The 15207-nt window shown below is 42.1% G+C and overlaps 1 long non-coding RNA gene across 2 annotated transcripts in view; it reads right to left on the bottom strand.

Moving 5' to 3' along the window:
• The window catches only part of LOC306987773, a 56063-nt gene that overhangs the window by 39407 nt on the left and 1449 nt on the right, over positions 1 to 15207 (bottom strand). Inside the window, exons 2-4 of one of the 2 annotated variants that reach the window (XR_013795246.1) lie at positions 6790 to 6931; positions 6381 to 6512; positions 2903 to 3061 (exon numbers count right to left, since the gene is read on the bottom strand). This is a non-coding gene — a long non-coding RNA (uncharacterized lncRNA). The remainder of the gene's footprint in view (positions 1 to 2902; positions 3062 to 6380; positions 6513 to 6789; positions 6932 to 15207) is intronic. The other variant, XR_013795245.1, reaches the window with a different exon arrangement.

Raw genomic sequence — 15207 nt, forward strand, 5'->3', positions numbered from 1 at the left:
ATTTCGCCAGAACAATCGCCAAAACAAGCTTCAGTTCTCAATAGTGCAAAGAAACTAGTGATGACATGATGTGAAAAAGAAGTTGTGAAGATATGCCAAAAAAAATCCAGTGCTCAAATGTGAGCATCAGTCATTTTTATACTACACTTCCAAAATCTAGCGAGCTGCCTACTGTACATACATACTATAGACAGCTTTTTTTTTTGGAAGGCTGATGGGTTTCAAAAGCAGCAATATTACGTTTCCTTTTAAGATACCAGATTTCGACCAGATTCTAAGACCGAATTGCATGTATACTCATAACAAGGCAATCCCAAAATTGCGACAAGCTTAAAAAAAAAAATTCAAAAATGGCCGACGAGCCAAGCGAATTGTTTAGGCTACTAAATGCTTGTATTCCATTCAATACTGAAGTCTTAATAAAAAAAAGTTAAAATTACTATTTTACTATTCTCAATATTTGTGTTGATATTCTATGCATGCGTATTGTTAGCTTAGCTTAGCAACATGCTAACATCAAACTCTGTTGGAATCAATTTAGTGCAATAGTTCCTGCCACTTTTTCAGCGGCGTTGGTTCTGGAAGTATTTTTTTTCATTAATTTCACCCATGGGGATTTCAAAAAAGTATCTGGCTGTGTTCGAAATTGCCCCCTATACCCTCATTCACTATTCCCTACATTAAACTAATATAGTCCACTTGAAGGAGTGAATGAAAACGAGTGAGTGAATTCGGACACTGAATCCGCAGGGCTGGCGCTTTTGCATAGTTTATGCTGTATAATAATTTGAAATTTAGCAAACTGGCAGCTCCAGTGGTAATGAAAAGAGGTAATCTTTCATTGAAAATATGTAAAAGCCTTAATTTAGCAATCAAGTAAAAATGAAAACCCAATGGTACAAGTCTGCGTACTTAACGGCTGAGGAAAAGAATCCAAAATATAACATTAAAAAAAAATAATATATATATATATATATATATATATATATATATATATATATATATATATATATATATATTCAAAGATTTAAGTATTTTGAAAGTGTTGGGAGACTGACTTGATTATGTCATTGTGGTGCTTCATGGGGGTGGGCGGAGCTAAATAACTCTTTTGGCACATTTGCTAATTCCGACTCTCTGATTGGTGGAATTTTCTGTACAGCATCATGGGTAATGTAGTTTTTAACCACAAATTCCACTGTTAAGCTATTTTAAAATTAAGGACAGACGGCTTCAACAGAAGCAAATACAAAAAAATAACAACTTAGTAGCTCACAGTTTAAAGGTTTATAAGTTATTGTTAAAAAAATATTTCCTCATTGAGAAAATTAATGAGTTTTACTTCCTGAACCGACTGTTGTGAGTTTCGTGCACTTGATTTGCTTCCTAAATTCCTAATAAGAGCACTGCTAATCAGTCACTTATGTTCCATGTTGTCTTAGTTTGCTGCCTACATATGCAGCACCTTCTAAGTTTTGCAACAGAGCCCATCAGTGCAGACTCAAAAACTGATTCGTTCTGAAATAATTTTACCAAAGATTGTTACATGCAAATCTTCAGCCCGCTGGGATTTAAAACTGACACCGTGAAGAGATGTACTTGAATTTCATTACAGCTCCATATGTTTTATATAAAAACCGTTCAGCCCACTACCACAACAGTGGGCTAACAAAGCACCCTTTATCTATCGAGCTCTATTGAATGAAAATCCGAAATCATATTCAGGATAAAGGTTTGCGTAAACATTATTTGATGGTGTATATTACACAGAAAAAAAGCAATGCTACTCCAGGTTTATAAATGTGTCCTTAAAGTGAACCGGCTATAGCCGTCCAGTGGAGTACATAAGGACAGTGTGCAGAATTATTGGGAGGAAGGATTGTTTTGCTTGCATTTGTGTTGTGGGTGAGAAGGGAGGTTCTGATTCCTGTTTGACTTGTCGAAGGCCAGGCAAAATGTTTATTAGTCTAACAGTTGGACGTCCGTCTCTCAGGGTGGGGTGCACTTGTTCAATACAGTTTTATATAAATTTTGACACATATTCATTACCTCCAGCACAATGGTAGCAAACTATTTTTTTTTTTACAAAAAAGTGAGCACTGCACAAAACTTGCCACCGTCATTCTTAAGGTCCTTGCACACTGAGTCCGAAATTTTCGTATTCGTGATTCGGTGGCTCTGAATTGTCAAAATGCCATTCAAACACCATTCAAACTGCTTGCTACGGATGCGAAAAATGGAGGTGGTTTTGGAGGCAGTGTGTAAGCATGATTGACATAACGTGAGGTCGTATTTATTTTTTAACGTGCAAAAATTTCGGACGCGAATTTCGGACTCGGTGTGCAACGGCCTTTAGGGTACGGTTACATGACAACAATGTACTAAAAACAGAAACGTTTTTCCTTTGCGTTTTTGCACGTATAGATGACAAAGTTGTCAAATCGATTCTCGCTCATCTGGATCCACGAAACCGATTAAAAACACTGTATTATTCAGCCCAGGCCAATAGATGGCGTCAAACACTACGCACCTGTAGACTGAACACGTAATACACGTGCGCATGACTACAGCGTTTTCACAAATTCACGTTATTGTAGTTTACACAGAGATGATAACGGTATCATTTTCAAAAACTTTTCAAAACCCATTTTTGAATATTTTTGTGTTTTCAGGCTCCCAAAACGCTGTTGTCGTGTAAATTAAGAAGATTATCGTACTGAAGAAAAAAAAAACATTTTATCATTTTAAAATTTCATATTTTTTATATTATTTGCAGTATTTTTCACAGTATAAACGATATATTCAATAAAATAATTCCAGTATGTGCATGTAAAGCAGGTCTTAGGGATGTTAAAATAATCCAGGCTTTCCTGAAGTTTATTTTCAGGAGTCTATAGCTTACCTTTCCACTACCCCAAATCAGAGACGCCCCTGGGGCAGCCATTATGCAAACTGAAGAGAGCGACCCAAGATCCTCAACGGTCTTCCAGAGGAGCTGGTGAAGACGCCCTAGAGCACCCGAGCCGAACATCATCCGCACATGTGCGTAGAACAGATCCAGCTGTAGGTGAGTGAGAGGGTTTGGTTAAAAACACTTTGTAGGTGTTAACATAATAAACCGGGACTTATTCTGAGAATGAATGGGTAGTGATGTTGTTTAAGAGACTTGCTGAAGGCCTGTGGGCTTCAAAGTCTCCACACGGCAGCTGAGTAAATATAACGTAGGAAACCAGGGGTCAAGAAAGGGGGGAACATGATGAAGGCATGATGAGAAAGATGGTAAATGCAAATTTGAAGTTATCTATATGAATTACTGGGAATAAAAGCATTTAGTAAGATCAAAAGAGTCTGGAAGCATAATTGATCGTAACTGCAGGTAAAAGGACACCCAATTAGTGCTCTTGCTAGATCATAGGTGAAAATATCCAGATATAAAGTACGTCAATATTCGATTCATGATAGTTTTAAGTGCCATGCGAGACAAAAACCAGCCGTGGCCCTTAAAACACAATCAGCAGTTAAAACAGAGATGATTACTGAAATAATATTTCCACATATGACCCATCACATTCCTTAAAGAACATCTGTATTTCAGTGAGAAACTCCATTTTGTCTTTTTAGCACTGCTTGAGTGAGCCAGAACAAGATCCAGAACAAATACTTTGGAGATGTACTATGCTTCGCTAGTCACTAACTGTCAACGCTGTCAATAATGTAAATGTAGCGCTAATTCGCCAAATCCAACATAAAAGGAAGCCCTGGGGTCTAAATCAAATAAACCCTCTGCAGAGAGACCTCACAGCAGATAATCTGGCCAGTACATCTCATGATGTAAAGGATCCAAGCTAAATTACGTGTAGTTCTGGGCTATTTGATTTTATACAAATGGGAAAATAACTGAAGTGCAGTCTCGTTGCAGCCCGATTAATAAAACCTCACTCGTGCTCACAAATCTTGGCCAAATTATAACATTGTGATTTGGTCAAATAAAGAAAACAAACAGGATGCCGCTTTTTGCCATCACGATTTCCTTTCCGTGAAGCTTGAGGAGCTCGTCACAAACATTAATAGAAAGTCAGCGTATTGGCTACTAGCAAGCTCTTGCGTCCCATCTGAACTTTTGGGTTGGCACATGGATCGCCTTTTCTTCTTCTGCTCTTTTTCCTGTTGTGACGGTTAGCAAACAGCGTTGCATTACCGCACACCCTCTTCTGGAGTGTGGATCGCCTGTGACTGACTAGCAGCGTTTCCATTACAGATTTGCCCAAAACTTTTGGGATATTTTCTAAATGTCAATAAAAAACTATCGAGAAAGGACGGTGTTTCCATTGACCAATGTTATGCGACTAAAACGCCATTTTGTCCTCTCGCGATAAGTCATTCCAGAAATCATGGCAACTAATCAACTAATCACTGCACTAGCCATTATTTTTTAATCGAAGGAGACATAGCCGTGTTACCCAAGCATTAATGGCAAGGAAAGTCCCTTATACTTTTGTCTTTTATCGTCTCGGCTTCTGTCCAAACATACCGCTCCATCTTTAAAGAATGATTGACATTTACGTACGCCAGGTGACCTGTAAAGGCGGGAAAAAAAATTCCTTTGCGGTTTTGCGAAATATTTCTTTTCAGAGTTGCCTGAAAACCACCTCATGCGAGCTTACAAACGTTTTTTGCAATATAAGGGAGTTTTTGCGAAATTGACGTGTTTCCATTTAGGCGTATTTCAAATTTACGCAATTTGAATCGTAATTGAAACGTGGCTTGTATGCGCCGTCTGACTGTATGCACCGAACCGTGACGTCCATAGCGTGACACCCCTAATATATGTTGGAAAATGCGACCTCTGAGCAGCAAAATGTTTCTGTAGGTTCAGCCTAGATTTCTTCACTGTCTTTACCAGGCCTTTAAAAGTGACTCATGCAGGCCCGTATTTGATGTTTACCTGCATCAGTTTTTACCAGGGAAAGTCCTCTCTCTCCCCAGAGACACACTGATATGTGAGATTGGGAAAGAGGTATTCACATGGGTTTTGAGCACAATGAGATATTGGGTGTGTGGTGTGCTAGTAGTTTGTGTGTGTACCCCCTAACGAGGCCAATGCCGCCCTCTACGGAAGCATTGGCGACTGCAGAGCAGTGACAGCAGGAGACAGGAAGAGCCACAAATACAGGAACACAGTGTACCAGAGACAGAGAGCAGACTCAGGGAGTAATGAGAGGAGAATCACACGTCCACTAATCAGAGAGCGAGGGAGAGAGAGCAAGAGAGGGGACGGATGGACGGACGGAGGGATGCTGTAAAAATATTTCTGGCAATAACAGTATAGAGGTATAGTGCTAGTGCTTTCAAGACATCAGTTTTAATTTGGCCGATATCACATAACCTAATCCACTCTTCCACAATCCCCTGCCTTGGATAATTGGTGAAAAAGTCCCATGGATTTATCTTTGAGGAGGGATCCGAGTTGTATCTAGGTACTAGAATATCATAATGGCATTAAGCAAACACCAGTAACCAAAAACCCCTTGAATTCACCCCTTGAAAACTAACTCCCTTGAATTCAGCAACATGGAAAGCAGCATACACTTCTTTTTAAACTTGAAACTATGTAACTAAAAGTTGTGTAAATGTAACTAACTATATGTAAAAAATATAGGTTTTATATCCTGAACTCATATATTATTATATTTTTTTTTTATAACATTATAAATAATTAATTATACTATAAATAATTAAGAATAAGACCTGTGGCTCTACTCACCAGGGTGTCCTTCATTATCATTAACTAAAACTATTAAAAACATTTGTATTCATTTAAATAAAGCTGAAATAAAATACTAATATTAAATGAAAAAAAAGAACTAAACTAAACTTAATTGGCAAATTTCTCATTTTTGTTAAGTAAAAACTAAAACGGAAATACAAATAAATTACATGATCTAAATAGTAATATTAAAAAAACTAAAACAAATCACAAAAGCATATATCTCAATTTAGATGAATACTAAAAAATAAAATTGAAAGCTAATTCTAAATATTAATACAAATTATTATTGTATATAAATAATACTAAAATACCCCACACATGCATAAGCACACGCCAACAAATACGTACACAAATGCCAACACATAGCAGCACACACCCTCACACATGACGGTGAAATATGCAGAAATATCAGTCAGCACACAAATATGTGCATTCAAACCTGAACACACATTCACTTCTCTTTTGAGAACCGTATTTAGCAGCAGTTGTGCATTATTGTCAACACAATCAGCGGACCACACAATAGATCTGTGTCATAATTTATGTTTGAGTCTGCAGACAGACCATCTATGAATAAACAATTGTTTCCACTGCTGTATATTGTACTAACGGTATGTGTAGCAGGAATCCCCCAAGGCTTTGTCCTCAGTCCCATACAGTTCTTGTAATGGTCTATAACTGGCCCTCTGTGGGCCGTTTCTGCGTAGGGAACCCGGATCACCTACTCCCAGAGACCTGCTATCTGAAATCAGCCGCCAAACATAACACAACAAATCAACTTATCAGCCATAAATCATGTTCACTTCAGATTACAGACTTTGAGAAACAGATTGAGGGAGTCAGGGAAAGGGGTAACAGGAACCATGTAAATTGCAAGAGAGGGATTTTCGTGTGTGTGTGTGTGTGTGTGTGTGTGTGTGTGTGTGTGTGTGTGTGTGTGTGTGTGTGTGTGTGTGTGTGTGTGTGTGTGTGTGTGTGTGTGTGTGTGTGTGTGTGTGTGTGTGTGTGTGTGTACATACATGTATAGAACAATCTGAGCCAGGCTGGGTGTATTCACTATGAACCCCCTGCTGGGATAGAGCAATACAGACACACAGCTCGATCCCTTTGTCCAGCCTTGAGAACAGACTTGTGGTCACCATACATCTGGTGATCTGCAAGCTTAAAGGAATATAAAAATTAAAAATAAAGTCAGTTATCATTTACCCACTGTTATGCATTTCTAACATTATTTTTTCCATTCTATAAAAAGTAGAAATCACAACCAGGATTGACACCAGGATTACTGCATAAATGTAGCATATACTAATATCTTTTTATAACATCAATTCAAAGCTGACATTAATATTTAATGCAACAAAAAAAAGACTATTAAATATTTTAACATTAATGCATTTAATTATTAAATATATGTACATTAATGCATTATATATATACATTTTTTTTTTAATTACCGTATTTAAAAATTATTAAAAAAGGTTAATTATTTGGTCATAATACCATTATGGGATGCTTTACCATTATAAATGGTCTGCATACCATTATATGCATAGTACAAAAGTTATTTCCATGTTAGAAGACAGCATACAGTATATTGCATCTCAAGATTTAGTGCACAATTATATTTCTCTGTACATACACATTTGAGACTGGGATTCTCATAACATCTCTGAGTCTTCTGAATGTTCCTATATAAATCAAACCAATATAAGGCAGTTAATTGCCCATATAAGGGTGAATTAAGTTTTGAGTAAGTATATGAAATATATTTAAACCAGACCAAATAGGGCAATGTGTCTATCTTTAAGATCATTCTTCCATGAAAAAGAATGAGAGAGATACATACAAAAATGTACAAAATAGAAAAATATAGGAGGGGGAAAAAAAGTTCTGCTGAGGATTCTCAAAAATAGCAGCGTTGGATTCTTAAGGGATTATTCCCAAGTGAAAATGGAAGGGGGAAATGGTAACGGTTCAAAAAGGAGACCTCCAAAAATCAATTTAACAGACATTTGGCATGCTAAACAATAACTCCCCAAATGAAAACTGTCTATTGTCTATTGTATGGGGATGTCTCGCTTTGCTCATGTAGTGAAAATATCAGCGAACAGAGCACTATTACTGGAAAAAACACTCACTCAGAGAATGGACTCTCCGCTTGTTATCTTCTAACAGTCCTATGTGTTATGTCTTATGTCTCACACAATACGTGTAAGACACTTAGAAAATATCAGATAATTCGATACGTTCTAACATACACCTTAAGGTGCTACTTGGACACGTCATCAGTGATGAACCCGGGGTCAACAGGTGTTTCGGGTCTTAAATCAACAGACACCCTCGCCCGGGCGACCCTGCCGGGGGTGATCAGTCCCCGGCCTGTGTCCAAGTGGCATGCTACTCCATGGATCTCCCCTCCGGATCCACAGCCATCGTGAGGCTTTTTCGGCAGCCTCAGTGATGTTCTTTATGGCTCGCCTGCACAGTTGACCTTTAACTCCTAGGATTTTGAGTGTTCGGAGCAACGACCGCCCAGCAAAGCCCCGGCATCCGACCTCCACCGGCTCACTGCGTGCTTTCCAGCCGCCGCTCCTACACTCCTCCACCAGCTCCGCATACTTGGCTCTCTTGCGCTCATTTGCCTCCTCCAGTCTGTCTTCCCAGGGGACCGTAAGCTCAACAATGACCACCTGCCTGGTCGACTCAGATGTTATCACCACGTCTGGGCGGAGTGAAGTGGCCGTGATGTAATTCGGGAACTTGAGCTGCCTTCCCAGGTCCACTTGAAGGTGCCAGTCTCTTGCATTGGCGAGGAGCCCACCTGGGGAGCGTGGCTGCTGATGTGCCTTCTCCCCAGCTCTGACAAAGGAGATGGTTTGCTTGGAGGGATGCTGGTTCTTGCTGCTCTGAATCGCTGCGATGATTGTATCTGCCAAAGCCCTGAGGACTTGGTCATGACGCCAGCGATACCGCCCATCCCCCAAAGCCTTTGGACAGCAGCTGAGGATATGCTCCAATGTGCCGCTCCTTTGGCACAATTGGCATGCTGGTGAGTCTACCAAGCCCCAGCGGTGTAGGTTGGATGGGCTAGGTAGAAGATCGTACACCGAACTGATGAGGAACTTGATGCGCAGTGGTTCAGAGCTCCACAACTCTGCCCAGGTAATCTTGCGCTGCTCGGCGTTCTCCCACCTAGTCCAGGCGCCTTGCTGTTTCATACCGACCATCTTGGTCAGGCGGTCTTCCTCCACCTCTGTCCGCACCTCTTCCTGCACCAACTGACGCTTCTCCCTCCCTCTTGCTTTGTCGTAACGTGGCTTAGGAAAACTGCCCAGGCCTGCACGTCCCACTGCCACGTTGCCAACCAAGACTCCATGCCTCAGCCGCTCCTCCGCTCTGTCCACCGCTACCTGAGCCTGCCACTTCCTTCCCGTCTTAACACAGATTCCAGCTGAGGAGACTTTGGCATCGGATGAATCTCGGTACATCAAGACCTCCCTGGTACGGGTGATCTTGAACTCCTCGGACAAGCTGCTGAAGGGAAGCTGCAGCTTGGTGGAATGGCCATAGAGGGCAATGTTACTCAGGGACCGTGGGAGCCCTAACCACCTCCTGAGGAACTGACTGATGGTTCTCTCCAGTGCTTCTACCGTTGTCAAGGGTACCTCGTATACGAGAAGGGGCCAGAGAAGCCTCGGCAGGATTCCGTGCTGGTACATCCAGGTTTTGTACTTTCCCGGGAGCCCCGACTTGTCGACTGCAGTGAGCCAGTTCCTTACGTCGTTTCTGGTTTGTTGGAGAGCGATTGTGTCCTTCAGGGAGCTGTCAAAGATCTTCCCCAAGCTCTTGACAGGTCTTTCGGTTACTGATGGAATTTGTGACCCCTCCAAGGTAAAGCGGAACCGATCGGCCACTTTGCCTTTCTTTAAAACCAGGGACCTGGACTTGGCTGGCTTAAAGCTCATCCTTGCCCATAGGATGAGGCGTTGGAGCCCCTGAAGAAGCCATCTGCATCCCGGAACTGAAGCTGCTGTCACGGTAAGGTCATCCATGAAGGCTCTTATGGGTGGCTGCCGAGTACCAGATCTAGACATGGGGCCTCTACATTCCACCTCTGCTGATTTGACGATCATGTTCATGGCTAGAGCGAAGAGTGGTACCGAGATTGTACAGCCGGTTATAATTCCCTTCTCTAGCCGTTGCCAGTCAGATGTCACCGTTCCTGATGAAACTCTCAATCTGAAACTGCTGTAGTAGTCTAGAATGAGGTTGCGGATCGCCTCTGGCACATGATGTCTTGTCAGTGCTTCTTTGACCAGCTTGTGGGGTATAGACCCGTAGGCATTGGTAAGATCCAGCCAGAGTACGGCTAGATCTCCTCTGCACTCCTTGGCCTCCCGGATCAACTGGCTCACCACTCCTGTGTGCTCTAAGCATCCCGGTACTCCTGGGACTCCCCCCTTCTGCACCGAGGTGTCTATGTACCCGTTCTTCAAGAGGAACTCCATTAGCCGTTGGGACACGATCTTGAAGAAGATTTTCCCTTCAACGCAGAGCAGCGAGATTATACGAAACTGCTCTATGGTGCTTGCATTCTCTTCTTTGGGTATCCAGATCCCCTCGGCTGATCTCCATTGGGAAGCCGCCTTCCCTCTCTGCCAAAACACCTTCAGGATTTTCCAGAGTCTAACAAGTAGCCTTGGGCACTGTTTATAGACCTTATAAGGTACTCCGCTGGGACCAGGAGCGGAACTTGATCTTGCTGCCATTACCGCCTCCTTCACCTCTTTCAAAGTGGGCCCGGAGATGTTGAACTGGGCCGCTGGTTCTGGAGGTTCGATGAGCTTCTCGCAGGGGCCGAGATCTTGTTCCCTAGCAGAGTCACTGAATGTAAGACTGAGGTGGTGGTTCATCTCCTCTGCAGAGCACTTGAGGTTGCCGCTTTTCTTCTGCCCCAGGAGTCTCTTAGTGAAGCCAAAGGGGTTTGAGATAAATGCCTTACGCTTGCGGGCCCGCTCCTTGCCCTTTTTTCGGTGCCACTCCGCCCGCCTGAGTGTGGTGAGCTTCCTCCTTACGATCTCTCTGAGTTCTGCCAGGGCCGTTTTCTCCTCCTCCTTTGCTGCCTTGTACTGGCGTTTCAGGGATCGTAGATCTTGTCTCAGCTGGCTGATCTTTACCTCTCGCCGGTTTGGTCGTGATGGAGTAGTTGTGCCACGCTTTTCTGTGACGCCAAACCGCTCTGCGCCTATGCCCATTGTGAGGGTGCACATGGTATGGAGTTTCTGTTCAACATTCCCCTTGCATGTTGTCTCCAGGATCTTATCGAGGTCCTCATCGAATTGGTGCCAATCCTTCTTGTTAGCGGCAGGCCACTTCACCCGACGCTGTTCTGGCTTTTTGCTTTGAGAAGAGGCTGGTGCTGCTTGGAGGTTCCGGGCACTGTGGTGTGGCTCCGGGCCTGGCTCCTCCTCCGTCTGACCAGGTTCTGCAACCGGCACTCCAGAAACTGAGGTACTGGCTACTGCCCCTGTGCGTTGCTGCATTCGCCCACCCTTAAGGCAGGCCATCTTTGTCTGATGAATCTTCAGACCTGTCGGGTTTTTGCAAACCTTGCCGCAGATACATACTGTGCTCATTGTCGGTTGTCCGTTTGCTTGGGTCAAAGCCTGAAAGTCTGTCCGGTTGGGATTCTCATTCTCCCCCCCTCTCGGGAATCCCTGGGGGTATTTTTCAGAAGGGTTTTTCGTAGCTTGCTTGGGTGCTCCTTCACAGGAGCTGCAGTTCGGGCTGCTAACCCTCACTGCCCTGGGTGCCGTCTTTCCGGGCTGTCAGCTGTCACTCCAGCTGTTGCCATACTATTCATGGGCGTCATCCGGTCTTTCCCAGAAGTCACTGGCTGAGCCAGAAGTAAACGTTCTAACATACACCTTAAGGTGCTACTTGGACACGTCATCAGTTTATAAAAACATGGAAGATAAATAACGAAGATATTTTTTTTTTATATACTAATATATATATATATATATATATATATAGAGAGAGAGAGAGAGAGAGAGAGAGGAGAGAGAAAAAAGAGAAAGTGAGAGAGATTGAACAATATATAGAATGATACGACATGGATGGAAGGATAGATAGATGGATGGAAGGAAGTATGAAAGAAGGAAGGGATGGAAGAATGGAAGGAAGGAAAGATGGAATGATAGATGGATGGGAGGATGGAATGAAGGATGGAAGGATATAAGGGAGAGAGGATGGAAGAAAGGATGGATAGAAGGAAGGAAGAAAGGATGGATAGATGGAAGGATAGAAGAAAGGATGGAAGAAAGGATGGATTGAAGGGAGAAAGGATGGATGGATGGAAGGATAGAAGGAGGATGGATGGAAGGAAGGAAGGATGGAAGGATAAATGGATGGAAGGAACGATGATGGATGGAAGGAAGGAAGGATGATGGATGGATGGAAGGATGGAAGGATGGATGGAAGGATGGAAGGAACGATGGATGGAAGGAAGGATGGAAGGAAGGATGGAAAGATGGATGGAAGGATGGATGGAAGGATGGAAAGATGGATGGAAGGATGGATGGAAGGAAAGATGGATGGAAGGATGGATGGAAGGAAGGATGGAAAGATGGATGGAAGGAAGGATGAAGGAAGGATGATGGATGGAAGGATGGATGGATGGATGGATGGATGGATGGAAGGAAGGATGATGGATGAAAGGAGGGATTAGATTGAACTATAATTGCACCATATGAAACGTGTAGACATATTACAGTGCAAGACAAAGTAGGTATTCATTTATAACGTCAATTATCCAGTGTTACTATGACACCTGTGAAGGACAGACCGGATCTTCTCCAGGAATGACTGTGGACAGAAACATCAGCGTGTGCAGGTGTCCTTGACAGTCCGGAAATGTTTATTTTCTTTCGCCTCATATTCTATTACTCATGTCTGATATATGTGCGTACAGTGCATCTGGTGTTCAGCAGGGCTCGGGGAAAGGCTTGTACATGAAGCCTGTCAGCAGGAGCTGTTTTTCACAGTTCATAACCCCGTCCGCCCTTGAGACTCATTCGTTGGCTTGCATGCGTGTCACAATGCAATCTCAGAATCTGAGGGGAAACTAAAAAATCCTATCTAAGACCCATTTCCATGTCCCACCTGTGATTATAGGTCTTGTATTTAAGTAAAGCACGCAGTCAAGCCAACATAAATGTTTAGAAGCCCTTCAAATGTCCAGTACACATTATTAACGGCTTCTCGGTCGTCTGCTACACAATACATGAATGGTGTCTTGGTGTTAGAGTCTTGTAGTCACGTAGTATTCATCATTAGTCATCTATGAGCTGGAGTTTGTGTGCCCCTCGAGGCCTTCACTCCTTGCCCCGCAACCTGTGTGTGGTAATGAGGGAACGGGAGAAGTCCGGGGAAAAAATGCCAAGCTACAATCCCGGTACATGCCTGCCTGATCCAAACACTTCCCTTTCTTTGTTATCCAAACTGTTTTCTTCGAGCCGCGCGAGGCATGTTTCTAATTATAGTCCAGCGGAGGCTCCCGCCAACATGATTCATGGAGCAGGTGATCATCCAGACACTCTTCCCTGAACGACTCGCTGGATTTACACTCAGACTCTTGCTGTGCTAAATCAATGCTGCACTACTGTAAATATATATTATGCCCGATCACCTATTCGGTGATGTTTGCAAAGTCACTATTACTATTGCTCATACTTAAGCCATTTATATGTAACTCATCCTGCACTACAGACATGAATGCCTGAAATCATGCGGCTTGTTTGTTTGGACAATAAAAAGGGTGAAAGTCTCATAGACTCCTATTGAAGAAGGGACAAATATATCTAATATTTATAAAGCTTTATTTTCTGCACTGTACATGGCTCCTAGAAACATAAAACAATAGATAAATATAGATAGAACAATGGATAGTAGATAGACAGATGGATGGACGGACAGAACGATAGATAGATGGATGGATAGATGGATGGAATGATAGATGGATAGAATGATAGATAGACAGATGGATGGATGGAACGATAGATGGATGGATGGAACGATAGATAGACAGACAAACGGATGGACGGACGGAAAGATAGATGGAGGGATGGATAGATATAAGGATAGAATAATAGATGGATAGAATGATAGATAGACGGATGGATGGATGGAACGATAGATAGACAGAAGGACGGAACGATAGATGGATGGATGGACCGACGGAACGATAGATGGATGGATGATGGAAGTATGGATGATGATGGAACGATAGATAGATGGATAGATAGATAGATAGATAGATAGATAGATAGATAGATAGATAGATAGATGATAGATAGATAGATAGATAGATAGATAGATGGATAGATGGATAGATGGATAGATGGATAGATAGATAGATAGATAGATAGATAGATAGATAGATAGATAGATAGATAGATAGATAGATAGATAGATAGACAGATAAGATGAATGGATGGATGGATGAGTGGAACGATAGATAGATAGATAGATAGATAGATAGATAGATAGATAGATAGATAGATAGATAGATAGATAGATAGATAGATAGATAGATAGATAGATAGATAGATAGATAGATAGATAGATAAGATGAATGGATGGACGGACGGACGGACGGAACGATAGATGGATGGTTGGATGATGGAAGTATGGATGATGATGGAACAATAGATGGATAGATAGATAGATGGATATATTGATAGATAGACAGATAAGATGAATGGATGGATGGATGAGTGGAATGATAGATGGATAGAAAGGTAAATGATAGATGGATGGAACAATAGATGGATAGATAGATAGATGGATATATTGATAGATAGACAGATAAGATGAATGGATGGATGGATGAGTGGAACGATAGATGGATAGAAAGGTAAATGATAGATGGATAGAAAGGTAAATGATAGATGGATGGAATGGTAGATGGATGGAATGGTAGATGGATGGAATGGTAGATGGATGGAACAATAGATGGATGGATGAGTGGAACGATAGATGGATAGAAAGGTAGATGATAGATGGATGGAACGATAGATGGAACAATATGGATAGACAGATGGATGGATGGAACGATCGATAGATAGACAGATAAGATAGAGAAATGGATGGAACAATAGAAGAATAGATAGATTGATATTAAAACTGCAAGGTAAACCAGCACACTCTGATTTAATTACACAGTTATGATGTACAAAGCTTACTAAAATTGTCACATTCCTCCCCTGTTGAAAAAGCAGCTTAAACCATCCTAAGCTAGTTAGCTGGTCTAGTTAGCTGGTTGTAAAGTGGTTAAGGGCAGTTGTCAGCTGGTTAGGCCAGGTAAATAAACTGAACATCAGCTTGACCAGAGCAGCAGAACATCTAAACCACCTCAAACCTGCTTCTTTCCCAAC

The sequence above is a fragment of the Phoxinus phoxinus genome, assembly GCF_949152265.1.
Source record: "Phoxinus phoxinus genome assembly, chromosome: 20".
Lineage (NCBI taxonomy): Eukaryota > Metazoa > Chordata > Actinopteri > Cypriniformes > Leuciscidae > Phoxinus > Phoxinus phoxinus.